Below are 19,265 nucleotides of genomic sequence, written 5' to 3' on the forward strand. Positions count from 1 at the left end.
CAATAGAGTGAATAATATAGTGTTCCATACAACATTCAGTGCTCATCACAAGTATACTCTTTAATTCCCATTACCTATTTAACCCACTCCTTCACCCACTTCCATTCTGGTAACTATCAGTTTATTCTCTACAGTTAAGAGCCAAAGAATACAAAAATACTTACTCAAAGGGATACATGCACCCAGATGTTTATAGTAGCTTTATCTACAATAGCCAAATTATGGAAACAGCTCAAGTGTCCATCAACTGATGAATGGATAAAAAAGATGTGGTGTATATATATATACACATACACACAATGGAATATTATTCAGCCATAAAAAGAATAAAACCTTGCCTTTTGCAATGACATGGGTGATGCTGGGGAGTATTACCTCAAGCAAAATGAGTCAGTCAGAGAAAGACAAATGCCATACGATTTCATTCATATGTGGAATTTAAGAAACAAAACAAATGGGCAAAGGGAAAAAAGAAAGAGTGGCAGACCAAGAAACAGACTCTTAACTGTGGAGGATTTGGTGAGGTTATAGTTTTCATAAAATTTGAAAAAATTTTAGACACTATTTTTTGAAAAATTTTTCCTTTCCCTCCCATCTCTTATTACCTTTGGTAACTCCAAGTTTACATATTGGACCACATGAAAATTTCCCAAATGATGTTCTTTTTTCTCCAGCCTTTCTTTCTCTGTTTTCATTTGGGATAGTTTTATTGCAGTACATTCAAGTTTGCTTGTATTTTATGCAATGTCTAATTTGCTATCAGTTCCATCCTGTGACTTTTCATTCTCAAACATTGTGTTTTTTTATCTCTAAAAGTTCAATTTGCACCTTTAAAAAATACCTTTTATGTCTCTATATCACATGTCAATTTTTAAATCTAGTTTCTCAGTCATATGGGAAAAAGCTAAAACAATGGTTTTAATGTCCTTATCTACTAATCCAATTATCTTTTTTATTTCTGGGTCAGATTGGATTTATTAATTTTCTCATTATGGATTGTGTTTTACTGCTTCTTTGCATGTCTAGTCATTTTTTTACTAGGTTCCAGATATTGTGAATTTTACCTTGTTGGATGCTTGGTATTTTTGTACCCTTATCAATATTCATGAGTTTTGTTTTGGGATTTTTTAAGATACTTGGAAACAATTTGGCCTTCTCAGATCTCAATTTAATCTCTGTTAAGCAGGACCAGAAAAACATTTAATCCAAGGCTGATTTCTTTCACAACCATTCAGGAAAAACCATTCTGACTACTCTACTCAATGCACTGTTAACTATGAAATTTACCCTTATTGCTGGTAAGAACAAGCATTTTTCCCAGCTTTATGGGAGTATCATGTTGTGTTCTTTATAATCATTTTGGTTGCTTATTTTCTGATCTTACATAGCTTCCTCACATGTATGTACTTAGCATATTCTATTGAATACTTTAGAGAAATTATCTGGAGATTTTTGAGGTTCTCTTTCTGTGCAACTCTCTCCTTACTGGTACACTGCCATGCTGAATTCTAGCTGCCTCTACCTCTCTGGGCTCCCAGTGCCATCTTCTTAGTACAAGGAGGGTGCTGGGCTCTGCTGGGATTCTCCTCTTGCACTCTCTTCAGTCAGTGGACTGGGACAATAATAGGGCTAACTCTGTTCATGTCTCATCACTCAGCAATCAGTGTCTCTTGATGCCTAACGTCTAATATCTTCAGGATCATTACTACATATATTTGTCTTGATTTTTAGTTGTTTTAAGTGGGAGGTATATCTAGTCCCTGTTACTTCTTCTTGGCCCAATGTCCATGTTTTGAGTGTTGTGGGACACTGGTAGTAATGCAGGGCAGGAGACCATTCTGCCTGGAACGTGCCAAGTCTCAGGATTACAGAGTATGCTGTTCCCTCTGCAGAGAACTTTATTTCATACATTTTTCACCTAGTTAACCCCTATTAGTCCTCTAAGTCTCAATCTACACATAGGTTGTTCAAAAGCCTGTCCTATGAACATCTTTTTAAACTTCTTCTAAGCGATTCCACAGTATTTTATACTTCTCCTTTAGCCACACTCATTCACAATTGTATTTCTTTTCCTCGTCCTTCTTAACTGCAAGTTTATAAGCTCTACGAGGATAAAGACAGTTGTCTTATTGCCTGCTGGATCAATGAAAGGTGTTTAATAAGTGTCTGACCATAAACAGGAGAAGATAAAAGCAGATGTGTATGGCGGAAGCAGTGGTACCTGGTGGGTGATGGGCACTCAGAATAAACATTAACTGTGGCTTGTGTGAACCACATGGTAACTGACTGAAATTAGTGATTAGATTTATCTATATCTAAGATATATCTTAAAAAATTCCAGAAATACTTTGGGGTTAGGAAAAGAGGAAATACTATAAAGGGAGAAGGTCAGTAATATCTAGGTGATTATTATTGTGATTTAATCTGTCTTAATGGGTGGGTATGCCTCTGGATATACTATATATATTATATCATTATATCATAATATATCACTATATATTATATTGCATATTATATTATCATGTGATATAGGATAAATATTTATTTTTATTTGCTGCTTGTTTTACACTCCTTTTCCCGTAGAATGTAAGCTCTATGAAATCAGGTACTTAGTTCGTCATGTTCTTCGCCCCATTCCTGATTCTAGAGGGTTATTTGTCAGATAGTAGATATTCAATAGATATTGGTTAAACACATAAATAGGATGTCTTTATACTACTCTACTTTAATTCTGGTTAAGCAGTATGTTAAACTATTATTTTTTTCTCTTTTGTTTATTTTTTTTAAACAAAATTACATGGGAATCAGACTACATTCTTTCTTCATTTTATCATGCCTACAGGGACTCTAGCTACTGAGATTAAAATGGCTTAACTAAGGCTCCAATGTCCACCTGGTGGCAGCTTAACTTAATCACACTCAAATTACCTCAGAGGAAATTAACAGCTTTCCAAGAGCTGAACTTGACAACTCAAACATGTAGCAGCCCTAGGGTGCCTACGTGCCCACACTGCGCCTCACTCTGGAGACGAGAACAGCACCATATTAAGCAGTGGGGAGACATCATTAAGGTTATGATTAAACTGCCTTGCAGGGCAAAAATTATCATGCTGAGAGAAGGCCAAAGTCCTGCCAAAAACATCACTGTTTTGTTACATATTACACATTTCTAGTGATTTTTCTTCTCAAATCAAAAATAGCAAGAGGAAGTGTTCTGCTTCAACATGAAGGTTGGCAGGATAAAGACTAGGAAGTGTAGAGTTGGGTGTTACAGAAGCAGTGATTAAACGCTCAGTAAGTAGAATTATGAGGGACAGTTAAGGTCAAGTATAGAGTAGGGTGCCCAGTAGGGAGCATTAAGAGCTGACCCTGGAAGGATCAGAAACATGACCAAGAAAGAAGCCCAAAGATCAGTAGTTTGAGAAGTAGTGGGAAAGCATGTATAGCACTGGTGATGATGACAAAGTGAATGGTTTCCAGGGTGATCTTAGAGCAAGAGGATGGCATCTTTCCCCCAGCTTCTTTTAATGAAAAGCTAAGCATGTGCCAGCGACCGCTGCCTGGGCGTGGGTAGCACTTGGCCCCTCACTCCAAAGCTAACTTGGCTCATAACAGAGCAAGTTCTAGAAAGGCTTGACTCTTTCTAGATACTGGATTTGATGTGTCTTTTAGGGCAAAGCAAAAAAAAAAAAAAAAAAAAATCAAATACCAGTGCCATTTTAAAAATCCTTTTGTTGCTGTTAGAGTTCAATGCATAAAACAGAAACCAGTCTGGGTATCTTAGGCAGAAAGGGATGACTTACTCTGGAAAATTAGGTTCTTCAAAATAATTGGAATTGCTGCAGCAATAGAGTCAAGGGTTGAAATCATTGAACTCAAGGACACAATACTAAATCTGCCATCAAAGGATCAGAAAGCCACTGTCTTTGTCACAAATACCTCTTGACACCCACAGATGCTATGTTTGGCTACCATTACTGCATCTTGATTCTTACACTTTCAAGCCTTCAACTGCCAGCACGAACAGCAACAGAAAGATGACCTATACTCACTTTCATTTTCTAAGTATCACTGAAGGGATCCAGTTGGTAGAAACTAAATTGTATACAGAATCTGAGAAAAGGTGGAAGGTGGGATTTTGATCTTGTTCATAGTATTCATGTTTTTCTAGCTAAGGTCAGGACCAGGGTGACGTAAGAGAGGCATCTATGACATAAAATTTACAGAGGCACGGGTTTCCACCTCACAGGAATATTGTGATAATTAAATGAGATAAATTTTTATGGAACTTAGTGTAGTTTTTAATATGTAGTGAGTGCTCACTGATTCCTAGAACAATAATTATTAACTGTAGGGATAATACAGCTAATATTATCCCTAATAATAATAGTAGGGATATTAATATCTGTAATATCCCATTTTTCTTTTCCAAGGAAAAATGATAAAATTTCTCTACTTCTATGAATTATTTTCAAAGAACTCCCTTGTTCAATGAATCTCTAGCTTTATGTTACATAGGCTTTTGACAGGGTTGACTGTAGGGCCAGTATGGCCACATTTAGCAAGTCCTACTGTTCGTGTGTAGCAGTCCTCTAGAATGTGTGGGCCTCTATTACCTTTATTCTAAGCTTTGAGCCTTTATCAACAAGGAAAGACCTTTCAACATCTTGTCACCCCTGCCTAATTCTTCCACACATAACAATAGCCTCTCAAAAGTCTATCTTAGAGCATCACCAGTTTTTACTTAATGATTGTATGAAATGTAGATCCTTATGGGAATTATAACACTAAGCTGTGACCAATGATACCTTACATAAATACAGAAAATATTTTTAAGTGCCGAAGTAGTGAGAAGAACATTAGGACACTGGCCCTTGAAGAAGACAGAAAAGAGAAAAGAGGAGGGATAAGACATTTAAAATTAGAAGTTAGGTCAATAGCTACCAGGACCTATTCATAGATATGTGACTCTGGGAAAATCACTTCATCACTTTGAATTTCATTTCAGCACCCATTAAATGATAATATATATTATAGCCATGTGATTTTCATTCAAACTCTTGCAAGAGTGGGAACATTATTACCTCCCCATGCCCCCTCAAAAGGAAAAACTAAAATGAAAGTCTGTCTCTCACCACACATAAAAATTGATTCTAGATAAATTTTATGTATAAATGCAAAAGGTAGTGTAATACACATTGAGAGGACAACAGAGGAGAATTATCTTTATCCTTGAGATAGACAACGTTTTTTTTAAGAAGGCACAAAAATAATTTATTTTAAAGGAAGTATTTAGTAAGATGGACTATAGTAAAAATTTAGGAACTTCTGGTCATCAAAAGAGTGAAAAGGTAACGATAGAGTAAAAGATACATGAAATATACAGTAACCGACAAAGAACTGATATCTGGAATCTATATCTCTGTCTTTATGAAACTCCTAGAAATCAATAGGAAGGAACCAGATATCCAATAGGAAAATGGGCAATGGTCTTAATGGTCTTTACCAGGTACTTAACAAATGACCATTAAAACATACAAAAAGAAGCTTTGATCTCATTAGTCATCAGAGAGATGCAAATTAAAATCATAATGTTGTATGTATGATATTATATATAATATCTCATGTTTTCTTTATTCATTATCCATCAATGGACACTTAGACTGTTCTCATGTCATAGCTATTATGAATGTGATGAACAGGGAGGTGCAGACATCTCTTTGAGATAGTGATTTCATTTTCTTTGGATATATATACAGAAGTGGTGTTGCTGGATCATATGGTAATTCTATTTTTAATCTTTCGAGGAACTCATGTACTGTTTTCCATAGTGGCTGCACCAATTTACATTCCCACCAGCAATGCACAAGTGTTCCCTTTTCTCCACACCTTCACCAGCATATATTATATTTTGTTTTTTGATAATAGCCAGTATCACCTTACTGATAAGTAAGGTGATATCTCATTGTGGTTTTTGCATTTCCCAATGATTAGTAATGTAGAGCATCTTTTCATGTATGTTTTGTCCATTTGTACGTCTTCTTCGGAAAAAAATGTCTTTTTAGGTCCTCTGCCCATTTTAAAATCAGATTTTTTTCTTTTTGCTATTGAGTTATATGAGTTCCTTTCTTTTTTTTTGTTTTTTTAAAGATTTTATTTATTTATTCATGAGAGACACACAGAGAGAGAAACAGAGACACAGGCAGAGGGAGAAGCAGACTCCCTACTGGGACTTGATCCCAGGACCTCGGGATTATACCCTGAGCCAAACGCAGACACTCAATCACAGCCACCCAATTGCCCTGACTTAATGAGTTTCTTACATATTTTGGATATTAACCCTTATCAGATATATAGTTTGCAAATATTTTTCTCCTTTTCTGTAGGTTGACTTTTTATTTTATTGATTCTTTTGCTGTGCAGAAGCTTTTTAGTTTGATGTAGTCCCACTTGCTTTTGGTATCATACCAAAAAAATGTTATGAAGACCAGTGCCAAGGAGTTTTTCCGTATGTTTTCTTCTAAGAATCATATGGTTGCAGGTCTTAAATTTAAGTCTTTAAACCATTTCAAGTTAATTTTTATGAATGGTGTAATTTCATTCTTTTGCATATGAATATCTAGTTTTCTCAGCATATTTTTGAAAAGGCTATCCTTTTCCCATTGAGTATTCTTGGTCCTCTTGTCTAATATTAGTTGACTATATATATGTGGGTTTATTTCTGGGCTCTCGATTCTGTTCCATTGGTCTATGTGTATGTTTTTATGCCACTACCACACTGTTTTATTATAGCGGCGTAATACGGTTTGAAATAAGGAAATGTGATGCCTCCAGCTTTGTTCTATTTCTCAGGATTGTTTTGGCTACTTAGAGTCTTTTGTGGTTCCTATGAATTTTAGGATTTTTTTCTATTTCTACAAAAAATGCCATTGGAATTTTCATAGGGATTACACTGAATCTATAGATGGCTGTGGGTAGCCCATACAACCACTTTGAAAAGTTATTTGTCATTATCCACTCAAGTTCAATATATGTGCATCTTATAACCAAAAATTTATTATGAACTATAATACTACTAAAGAATGATCAAAATTGACTTTATAATAATAAAAAAATAGACAAAGCCAAAATGTCCATTAAGAGTGAAATAGATAAATTTGGTATATTCATAAATTCTAAATATCTTTGAAAATGAATAAACTATCATTACACATAACAAAATGTAGGAATTTTATAAATACAATGTTATCCAAAGAACCTAGTCTCAAAATATTCCATTCTGTATTATTTCATTTATATAAGGTTTAAAAATAGGCCCTCTGAATTTATGGTGTCAGATTAGTAAGTCAGAATTGTATTTATTTTTGGGGAGGACGAAGGCACAAGTGGTTAAGAATGGGATGAAGGGCTTCTGAAATGCTGCTAGTGTTCTATTTTTTGTTCTAGGGATGGTAACATGAATGTGTTCTCTATATGACATTTCATGAAGCTTAAGATTTATGATCTTCCTTGTATGTTTGTTTTATTTCAGTAAAAATGTAAAACAACAACAAATAAAGGTAAGAAAAGTACCCCAATGGAAAAGAAAAAAAGAATAAGAATTGTATTTTGTCATTGTAAATCATTTTTTACTTTAAAATTGAACAATATGCACAAAGTTCAGTTAGAACAATAAGGCTATTTTAATTACTAGACATCAGCCTTTATGCGTAATATTTGCATTGTTTGCCCCAGTGGCCTATTCGTTCTTCTATCAACAAATCCCTGAATCACAAAGATAAGTGATTCAAATGATATGCACACTTTTAAATAGTTCACCTTGCAGTTTTGAGATGGTAGGAACATTTTCCACTGAAGTCTGCACAAAACCTAACTAGTATCATTCTACTATTTAATGCATTTATTTGTCTCTTATGCATTAAAAACCAGAGTAAGGGACACCTGGGTGGCTCAGAGATTGAGCGTCTGCCTTGGGCTAGGGGCATAATCCTAGAGTCCCAGGAATGAGCCCCACATCAGGGCTCCCCGCAGGGAGCCTACTTTTCCCTCTGCCTGTGTCTCTGCCTCTCTCTTTCTCTCTCATGAATAAATACAATCTTAAAAAAAACAGTAAAATATATTTGTATATGCATGCTCTTTTCTTAAATATAGACAGATAGAAACCTGTCAATCAATCTATCATCTATCCATCTATCTATCATCTATCTATCCATCCATCCATCCATCACCGATCTATCTATAACGTGAATTGAATATGGAGAGTACCCTAAAAACCTGGCAGGATATAGTTTGGAACCCCTTGGCTGGTTTGGTTTGTTCAGTCTAGTTCCCACATTCTGCCTGCCTGTAAAATAGTGGCCAGGGACATAACTCATCTCCTGGGATGAGGCTGTTTCCCTGCTTCTGAAGTTCAGCCTGCCAAGAAGGCAATCAAACATTACCTGATCTCTGGCCAAAATTTCCTATTTTCACTTGTGAGTAGAAGGCCACGGTGGGTGTTTGCTTCTATCGTAGACTGCCTGGCGGTCCCTCCTGAAGCAGAGTGGTGACTGAGGTACTGTGGAATAAATGAATTCACTCTGTAGTGTTAAGGTGGAAAGCATAGCCTCTTGCTGTTTCCTGTCTGTCTTTGTGCCAGCTAACGGTAACAAGAATGTCTCCACAGACTTCGTGAGATCCAAAGGGTTGAGTAAAGCTGTTCCTGTTGGCAAAGTCAGGTTTTTCGCTTTCTGACTTGCTTGAAACAGATTTGACAAGACTTTGACACAATACCTATGCCTCCTTACTGTAACAGTCTTGGGTCTGTAACATGATAGCCTCGCTTGTGTTCCTTTTTACCCCACTGGCTCTCAGTAGTCTTTGCTAAATTCTCTGCTTTCCCTTAACCTTTAAACATTAGAATTCCTTTAAGCTCCATCATAATCCTCGTCTTGTCTCACTCTATATACTTTTTCCCTAGGTGATCCCATCCATTTCCATGGTTTTAAATATCATATGTATGTCAACAATACCAAATTATATGCCCGAGCCCACTATCTTGTTCTGAGCATCCAAGGAAGCCAACATTGTCAAAGGAATACGAGTTCACAAAATAATCAAGCAGCAGAGTTACATAAGGATTAACAAAGGGAATGCACAAACAATATAGTACCTATTCTAAGAGGAATAATTGGTGGAGTAGAACAAGAATTCATGGTAAGTATAAAAAGTGTTTTCATAGAAATAAAGAGGTTAGAAACATGAAGCAAAAATAAGCAGTTATTAAGAAAAGCCCGACACTTGATGGGATGAGGGTGTTATGCTATATGTTGGCCAATCGGAACTCCAATAAAAAAATATACAAAATAAAAAAGAAAAGAAAAGCCCTAGTGACATCAGTGATTTTCTCTTTGTTAGAGTTGAGGAAGAGGATGAAGAATGTCTTCCAGGATGGAAGGAGCTTAGGTGAGACCCCAGGAAAACAGCGCAACCCGATGCAGTAAGATCACTTTGATAAAGGCCACAGATAGTAGGAGAAGCAGACCAAGATCAGAGGAGTCTTGCCTACTCTGAGCGGACTGATAGTCACATAGTCAGAATCTCCTCTCTCCCCTGCTGCTGCTTCCTCTCCTGAACAAGACAGGTGAGGGTGAGGCAACCAGAGTTTGCCTACTGATGGGAAGGTGAGAGTGGGAGAACCAATAGTAAGGGGTAGGGAGTGAGGAAAGAGAAGGAGAGAGAAGGGAGGGAGGGAAGGAGGAAGGGGGATGGGGAGGGAGAGAGGGAGTGGGCAAGAGTGAGTGTCTTACCTGGAAACTGGAGAGAAACTTCATGGTGACTATAAAGATAATATTTGAATTTATTTTTTTATTATATTTACAGAATATTTTTCGGAATGAGACTGAGATTTTAGTCAGTGGATGAGTAGGGGATAATAGAATATATATTGACTCCTGCCCCCCATTCCTGGCACAGAACTCCTGCAACCCTCATCATTTCTTAAGTGAATAGGGCACTTAGGACTAGCTCTTGTTCAGATATTGGTCTTTGACCCTATTCCTGACACAGAGCTCCTAAAAACCCTTGCAAATTCCTGAGTGGTGAGAACAGTAGGAACACCTTGTGTTCTAATGAGGTGACTCTGAGTCAGTGCTGGATGTCACCTGGATGGGGACTGGTCACCAGAAAGACCAAGCCATGATTAGAAGCTTGGAATCTTCAGCTCTGCCCCACTCCCACTCCAGAGAGGTAATCATGCCTGCATGATGAAGCCTCCATAGAATCCCAGAAGTATGGGGTTTGGGGAGCTTCCGGGTTGGCGATCACATCCATGTACCGGGAGGGTGACAGGCCCCATCTCCACAGGGATAGAAACTCTCGTACTTGGGATCCTCCTGGGCCTCACCTTTTGTATCATTTCATCTGGCTGTTCGTCTGTATCCTGAATCATTATCCTTGAATGAACTGGTGGATGTAAGCAAGCATTTCCCTGAGTTCTGTGAGCCACTCTAGCAAATTAATCAGACTCAAGGAGGAGGTGTTTCGATCTTCCAAACCTATAGCCAGTTATTCAGAAGTATAGGTGATAACCTGAATGTGTGGCTGGCGTCTGAAGGTGTGTCTGTGTGTGTGTGTGTAGGGGGGGTTGGTGGCAGTCTTGTGGGACTGAGCCCTTAACCTGTGGGATCTGGTGGTGTCTCCATATAGATAGTGTCAGAATTGAGTTGGATTGTTGGTGTTGCAAAGAATTGCTTATAGTGGGGGCCAAACTTCCACATATTTGGTGACTAGAAGTGTCAGAAATGAAGTGTTCCATGTAAATAGGAAAGGAGACACTAAGGAGAGAAACACAGTAGGGAAGAACTCGACAGGAGGGAAAAGACTGAGCTTTTCCATTTTAATGAGACTATAGAAGTCATCACACTGGACTAAAATTTAAACAGGAATTGAATGGAAAAAAAAAAGGAGACGTGTACTCTATGTGTGCTCTAGGCAGATTGAGCGTTCAAGGCCAAGAAAAGTACAAGAAATTTTGAAAATAAAACATATTGCCTATTATACCTAACTGAATTGAGAACTCTGAATTCACCAAGCAATTACTTGTTGACCACCAGGTATATATAAGCTATTGTCTTGACATTAGAGATAGAGCAGTTACTTTGAAAAAATCTTTTCCTTCATGGAGCTTACTTTCTAGTGGCAATCAAACCCTTATATAGATTATAGACTGAGGGGTGTCCCAGCCTACAGCTGTGTCTCCATACCAAAAAGAACACTGTTCAAGAGAATTTTCTGCAGTGGTGAAATGGTTCTGTATCTGTGCTGTCCAATAGCCATATGTGGCCAATAAATTTTATTTAATTTAAACTCATTTCAGTTTAAATAACCATCTCTGTCGAGTGGCTGTCATTTTGGACAAGTAGGTGTAGAGAGTTTAGTAACCTGCACAACCAACGTTTATGCAAAGTCCTCTTATAACGTAGGACTCAGAACCAATCTATATGACCGTTCCATGGATACTTGAAAAATAAAGCATGTCTTTTCAGAATATAAAGTTTAATAAATGTCATCTAGAGATACCCTATTATTTATGCTATTTAGGATGTTGATATAGTTATTGATTACATTCAACCAGTTGATCTGTCATGGATTGAGAGGAATAAACTAAACATTCCTTCACTTAGGTGCTTCTGCTAAAGTCTCAGTTTCTAGAATTCAGTAACTTTATTCTCAGCTGGACACTGTCTTCCCTGTAATTACTGCTTATTTGAAAATAAGAGTTTCAGGAAAATGTCTCAATTAACATTTTATATTTAACATTGAACATAGTAAGGAAATAGATATTTTCTTTGCCCCACTGCAAACCACCACATGTTTTTGGAATTTCAAGGGCTTTCCAGCTTTGCTGGAGCATGAGGCCACATAATCAGCAGTAGGCCCTTGAACTCCAAAACACAGAAGCTATCTAGACTTCACAAACATATTTGCTTGTCTCATAAATAAATGGGGGAGAGTTATGTAGAATTGGAAATAAATATCTGATAGAGTTGGTTTAGCAGCTTAATAGTGTCAGGACAGCTTCTCTGTGAATCTTTTGACCTTTACTTCATGTTTATCATTTCATGGTTATCAGATGGCTGCTGGAGGTTTAGATATTATGTCTACATTCAAGGGATGAAGGTATGAGAAAGGGAAAAAGCTTTCTCAAGTACCTCCATTCCTTTTTCCCAGAAAGAATAATCTTTCCCAGGAACATCTTGCGTATGTGTCATTAGCCATAAATGTGCCTGCCAATGGACATGGTAAGCTTTTAGGGAGAAAGCAGAAGCAAGAATTTAACCTGACACAGTGACACCCAAAATAAAATAAAAGTTTAATCAGCAAAGAAGAGGGAAATAGATATTGAACAAGTGACTAACAGTAGGGATCCAACTTATTTTTCTTCATATAGTGAACCAGTTTCCCAGAAGAGAAAAAGCAATTACTGATTTTACACAACAATCTTTAAATCACAAATCTCCCAGTCCGTGGGATTGGAATGAAACAAATGCTAGTAATAGAGCCATGGCATCCTCAGAATCACTTTTATATTTCAATGAACAGTGCTAATAGATTGAGCTCATTTCAGTAGCTGGATGCTTCTTATCCTATTAGAAGTATCCCAGGAAGCTCCTCAGCCCCACATACACTCCTGTCAAACCCGCACATCAGTCTGACATACATGCTTCAACACGGTTGAACCCCTGTGGAAATTATTCAGTGGAATAGAACAAATGGGATGGCACTCTACAAATGTGAGGAAGAGGCAAAATAGTAAAGAAAAGAAAGTCAACGTAAGCAGAATAAGCCACGGGGATACTGGCTGGAGAGATAGGAAGGGGCCGTGCGTAGACTTGTAGGTCAACGGTCGGGATCAAAGATTTTGTTTTAAGTACAATTAAGGTATTTAGCTCACACAGAGTGTATGCTTGGTTTGCAAACTTTCGTAGTGTAGTCATCCGTGGGAAAAACAGTATAATGCGTTCAGATATCTTTTGTAAAGTTGGATAAGTAATTTATCAATTTCAATATATTTAATATATTCAATGAGTTGCTTTGATAGGCATCTGCTGTACCTCAGACAGCCAAGGAGGAAAATGTAGCTGTGTGTATCGGAGGGGGCTTTCAGCAGACCTCCCTCTCCTGAACCCACAGACTTACGGAGTTCAATGGCAAATAAATATCCCTTTCATGGACTCTAGTTTCTCTTTTGTAGTCTTTTCTTTTTCTTTTTTTCAAAGATTGTATTTATTTTATTTATTTACGAGAGAGAGAGAGAGCAAGCACAAGCAGGGGGAATAGCAGAGTGGGGGGAGAAACAGGGAGCCCAATGCAGGGCTCAATCCCAGGAACCCAGGATCATGACCCAAGCTGTAGGCAGACGCTTAACCAACTGAGCTACCCAGGCATCCCTCTCTTTTGTAGTTTTATACCCTTATGTGTGAGCTTCATGACCTGTGTGCCACCCAAATAACTGGACCTATCATGTCTGTTAAAGAAACCACTGGACATTCTGACTGATTGGCGATAATGGACACAAAGAACTGTGGACGGCTTAAGATATAAATTGAAAATGAAATAGAATTAATGATGGATTCGGTTCAGGAAGGCATGGAGAGGGATTAACAAAAAGAAATACTTCCCTAGTTGTGGGTAAAATAGTGCTTGCAGGGTATTGGTTATACATCAGTAATCCTATTGCATGAATGAAAAAACGAAGTTACAATAGTCACAACACGTACAATGTTCTACAGTTTTAGGATATTTATGATATTGGGAGGACAGGGTTTATTATTCTGCTTTTTTACAGATGTGGAAACTGAGGCTCGCCCTCTCATAGTTCTACTTTTGCCAATCTGGAGACTGGTCAGAGACAAAAGATGTAATGTGATAAAGATAATAAAGGCAAAGAGGGCCACCGAACTGCAAGGAAGGTTAGAAGAAAGTGAGGACCCTTGTGTAGGTAAGGAGAAAGAGGTGTGCGGGAGATACGGAGGCTGCACAATGGACTTTGAACAGTTTGGTTGTGGGTGATGTAATTTAAAAGACATAAGGAAAAGATGATTTTGGGTGTGTGTGATTACTTTTGACTGGTATTTTGGGGGTATTCCTGTTTCTACATGATTCTAGGCAGAAGACTGAGTTCATTAAGATTCCAACTCTAATGTTGCTCAGCTAATTTTGTCACCTTGAGTGCATACATGACATGTAACTTGAGCAAAGTTTTGTTTAGGAGGCAGAGCATGATTTTGGGGCAGTGGGAAAATGCAGTTGGCCAGTTTTATGTTGAACTTCGTGAAAGGCAAGATCAGATGGGCCTGGAAAAATGTAAATTAGAAAACCTTACTAACTGAATTTGTTGTATATTATTTCTCTTGCTGAAAGAAATTTTAGAAAATACAGAGAATTAGGATGAAAGTATTCACAGTTCCATTGTGTGAAAAAACAATATTTTAGGGTACTTCTTCTAGCCTTATGTATTGTATATGTAAATATGTGTATAAAAACTTCATAGTATGGTTAATAATGGAAATGATACTACACATAACATTTTATAACCTAGTAAAAGTGTTCTGTGAGGACTTTCCTGTTAAATTATCTTCTCAAAATGACTTTGGATGGCACACATCATGTGGGTGTGCCGTGAGTTATTTGACTATTTCCTTTTAGACTTTGAGCTATTTTCCCATTCCCATAATGAACCTTATTATTTGCTATTTCTTTTTTTTTTGCCATTATAAATTCTACATCATTAACATTCATGTACTAAATCTGTAACTGATAAATTTTCCAGAATTAGAATTACTGATCGGAAGTAATGAACACTTGTGCTCGCTTTGGCAGCACATATACTAAGATTGGAATGATACAGAGAAGATCAGCATGGCCCCTGTGCAAGGACGACACACAAATTTATGAAGCATTCCATCCAGTCTCACACCTGAAACTAGTATGATGTTGTATGTCAGTTATACCTCAATTAAAAAAAAAACATGATGGACATTTTTAGAACTCTTGGTAGACAACGACAAATGGCCTTTCAGGTTTGAACCCCTTTGTATGCCTGGCAATAAATGACTGAATTTCCAATTTCACTGCTTTCTCCCCACTACGGGGAATTAGCTTTTAAAACATGAAAAATAATACCTCATAATTTTAGTTTGCATGAGTTGGTTGTTAGTGAGTTTCAGCATTTTTCATGTGTTTATTAGCTATTTTTCTCTTAAAAATTGAATTCATGTGTTCAGCTTATCTTTCTGTTCTGTCTTCATCATTTATGACAGCTTGGACCCAACACAGAGGGATAACTAAATAAATATTTTTACAATTAACTGAAAATCCATACGGACTTTCACCCAGGAACCAATAATGCATATAGTTTGCTGCTCTTCTTCTATTAATTTTCTTAAATTTAACGATTTCTCTTATCAAATGTATTATTCAGGGAAAATGTGACTTTTCCCCACTGCTTGCTATAGTCCTAAGAGACATTCTCCCAGTTGAAAGCTCTCTCTTCATTTTCACTCTACTTCATACATCAGCAGCAGGGACTCTTAGGTTATGGAAGGGCAATGTATGGACTGCATATTTATTGAACTCTAATTGTATGACTAAATGAATGCACCAGCCATGCAAATACAAATGTAAGTCTTAAAAATAATAATTTACATAATTAGCTGACAAGAAGGCCTGAGCTATTATTTAAGTTCATATATAACATTACATCGTCAAGTGTTAATTTATGCTCTGTTCTTTCCCGAGTGATTGAGCTGTTTGGTAGTTTTATTTATGACTCATGCTTAGATTCATTTTGCAGTGCTGATAATGTTGAGATAATGGGAATTTATAGTTAGCTCTGACAAGAGGCCATAAAACAAATGACTGGATGTTTTCTCTATTGCCAGAGGCTCGATTTATAACATAAAGTACTTAATAATTGTTATTAATGAACCCGCTGTGGTTGGTATATAGACACAGCTGGAAATCACATCTGTTATCAGACAGCCTGGGTTGAGTAAAGTACAAACACGGCAGGGAACTAATAGCTACAAAAGGAAATGACATCACAGAGCCATAGGAAGTGCCCGTAGATGTTAGCTATACTGAGACAGAAAAATTTAGGATACATTTGAGGAGAATTTGGAGCTTCAAATTTTTTTTCTTCCATATAGATCCCATATAGATGTCTTCAATTATGAGCTACAGTTCCAGGGTCAATCCATGTATTGAATATTAGCAAAGTTTATGTCTTATTTTTTAGATAAAAATAAATAAAAATAGTCCAAATTCAGCCTACCAACTTACATTTCCAGGCTTCTCTTCTGCTACCGCTTTAGAAACATTCTGTTTTATTCAAATTGGGTTATTTGTCTTTGTTTTTATAGACTTATGCTTTCTTGCGTGTATGCTTTACCTTATGTTGTTTTCCCCAGTTGAGGCTATTTTAAACTAGTTCAAGAGAGAAAGAAGTATTCTTACTTATTTTCTATCTATCTATCATCTATCTATCTATTGATCTATCTATATCCATCTATCATCTATCTATCATCGATCTATCTATTCCCATTTGTCCCCATTCTCAAGTTTCACTCTCTGCATTCACCATTGTCAATCATTGTAATACATATTATATGTATTATTTGATTCTATTTGAAGTATATTTGATTATGTGCTTTTTCGTGCGTGCCTGTTTATTAATTTGTGGAAGTGTGATAAATCACAGATCTCATTTTACATCTTTTACTTAGCACTGAAGTACCAGCCATGGTACTCCATGCACATCTAGCCCAGTCTTTGTAAATGTTTTGTAAGATTCCATGTGTATCCACTAAAACTAACTTGTCTACTCTTCAGTCAGTGATGGGAACCCAGATTGCTCTGAATTCCTATCACAATAAGGTAACGACAGGCATTTTTTAAAATTTTTATTTATTTATGATAGTCACAGAGAAAGAGAGAGAGAGAGGCAGAGACACAGGCAGAGGGAGAAGCAGGCTCCATGCACCGGGAGCCCAACGTGGGATTCGATCCCGGGTCTCCAGGATCACCCCTGGGCCAAAGGCAGGCGCTAAACCGCTGCGCCACCCAGGGATCCCATAACAGGCATTTTTATGTATGACACCTGTGGATCAATGGGAGCCTCTCTTCAGGCTACATACCTAGGAGGGTACTTGCTGGGTCACAGAGTGTGTGTAGACTTGATTAGACTATATACTGACAGAGTGCCTATATCCTTACATACAACTAATAGTTGGCATCACCTAGTTTTATATTTCAACTAAACTAACAGGGGTAAGATAATATTTCATGATTGTTTTCATTTGCTTCTATGATTACGACTGAGTCTGAACATCTTTTGATCTGCTTATCCTTTTGGGGTTTGTTCTGTTTTAATTGCCTATTCACATGCATGCCCCTCTTTTTTCTCTTGGGTTATCTATCTCTTGTGGACTTAAAGGAATTCCTTGTATATTTTTACATTGTCAGTTTTGATACTGCAAATTTTTTCTTACAGTCTGTCACTCCTCTATTAACTCTATCCATACTACTTTTCATTAAACAAAAATACTTAATTTTGATATAACTATATTCAACAAATTTTTGCCCAAGGATTTGTGCTTCTCAAGTATTTTTTCCTTTTTTTTCTCAAGTATTTTAAAGACAATTCTTCCCTACCTCTAAATCACAAATACATATTCTGACATTTTCTTTTATTGCTTTTATATTTTCTCCTTCATTAACCTGGATTCTACTTTTTATTTTTATTTTTATTTATTTTTTTAAAAACATTTTTCTTTTATTTATTCATGAGAGACAGAGAGAGAGAGAGAGAGAGAGAGAGAGAGAGATGTGGAGACACAGGCAGAGGGAGAAGCAGGCTCCTTGCAGGGAACCCAAGGTAGGACTCGATCCCGGGACCCCGGGGTCATGCCCTGGGATGAAGGTGGCGCTGAACACCTGGGCCACCCAGGCTGCCCTGGATTCTACTTTTTTAAAAAAGATTTTCTTTATTTATTGAGAGAGAGAAAGAACGAGTGATGGGAAGGGGGAGAGGGAGGGAGGGAGAGAGAGAGAGAGAGAGAGAGAGAGAGAAGCAGACTCCTTGCTGAAGAGGAAGCCCAATACGTGGCTCCATCCCAGGACCCAGAGATCATGGACCTGAGCTGAAGGCAGACGCTTTAACTGACTGAGCCGCCAGGCGCCCCTGGATTCTACTTTTTATACATGATGTATAACATCATATACAAAACAATCTATCCTTCCTCTTTTGATTTGTGGTGCTTTATTTCCATATTTATCCTATATTAGATTTTAACCTATACATGGTCTTTCTCTGAGTTCACTGTTTTCATTGATCTATTTGTCCATCGGTTTTTATATCAATACCTACCCGATTTATTACTATGTGTCAGGGCAGGCAGATTGCCACGGACCCTGAGCATCCCTGAACCTCCTGCTGAGTAGGCCAAACTGCAAGGGTTATGCGTGTCTTAAACTGAGTATTTTCTGGAGCTGGTCACACAGGCAGACAAGTAGGCCAAGTGACCACAGTGTGACTCCTTGACACTCTCTGGTGGGGGTGAGGGGGAGAGAGAGGGAGATACTGTCTTGTCTGTTGCTTACCACAGAAGGTGCTGTGACCATCTGGTAGAGCTGTTCGGGCCACTGCTGTGCACCGCTTTTATTGCTCTCAGTGCTGAGTATAATTAGTATTGATGTTTTATATGCTTATGCTGTGAACCCTCATGAAATTCGAGGGAGACTGTCCCAATTGGAAAGAGTCACTTTTAGAGAAATGAGAGTGTATACAAGAGACCAACAATTAGGCTTTCAGCTTCCTCTCATGTTGTACAGTGGAAACTATAAACTTCCGGAAAGAGAAAAGGAAATCACAGTCTTGGCGTCTGTAAACTCCAAAGACCCTTTTGAACTACAGAGATCTGCTACTAATAACTATGCTGATTGGAACCAATAGTGGTGAATGTTCCGCCAACACTCCAATGCGAATTCTGGTGTTTGGGGATAAAATATTCATTACTATCAATTATGTCAAGTTGGTTGATAGTGTTGTTCAAGTCTTTTTGTTTACTAATTTTCTATCTGTCCTGTCTATCACTTCCTGATAGGAGTGTTGATATCTCCCATTATAATTGTAGACTTGGGGCAGCCCCGGTGGCACAGCGGTTTAGCGCTGCCTTCAGCCCAGGGCATGATCCTGGAGACCCGGCATCAAGTCCTGCCTTGGG

General features: G+C 37.6%; 1 long non-coding RNA gene and 1 other non-coding gene across 2 annotated transcripts in view; both read left to right on the forward strand.

Moving 5' to 3' along the window:
* The window catches only part of LOC140631249 (uncharacterized), a 92,482-nt gene that overhangs the window by 39,225 nt on the left and 33,992 nt on the right, over positions 1-19,265 (forward strand). Inside the window, exons 3-4 of the long non-coding RNA XR_012028877.1 lie at positions 9,397-9,622; positions 13,829-13,981. This is a non-coding gene — a long non-coding RNA (uncharacterized lncRNA). The remainder of the gene's footprint in view (positions 1-9,396; positions 9,623-13,828; positions 13,982-19,265) is intronic.
* Positions 14,847-14,953, forward strand: LOC140631354 (U6 spliceosomal RNA). The gene has a single exon (XR_012028980.1). It is a non-coding gene; the product is annotated as a U6 spliceosomal RNA (small nuclear RNA).

Source organism: Canis lupus, chromosome 3, assembly GCF_048164855.1.
Source record: "Canis lupus baileyi chromosome 3, mCanLup2.hap1, whole genome shotgun sequence".
Lineage (NCBI taxonomy): Eukaryota > Metazoa > Chordata > Mammalia > Carnivora > Canidae > Canis > Canis lupus.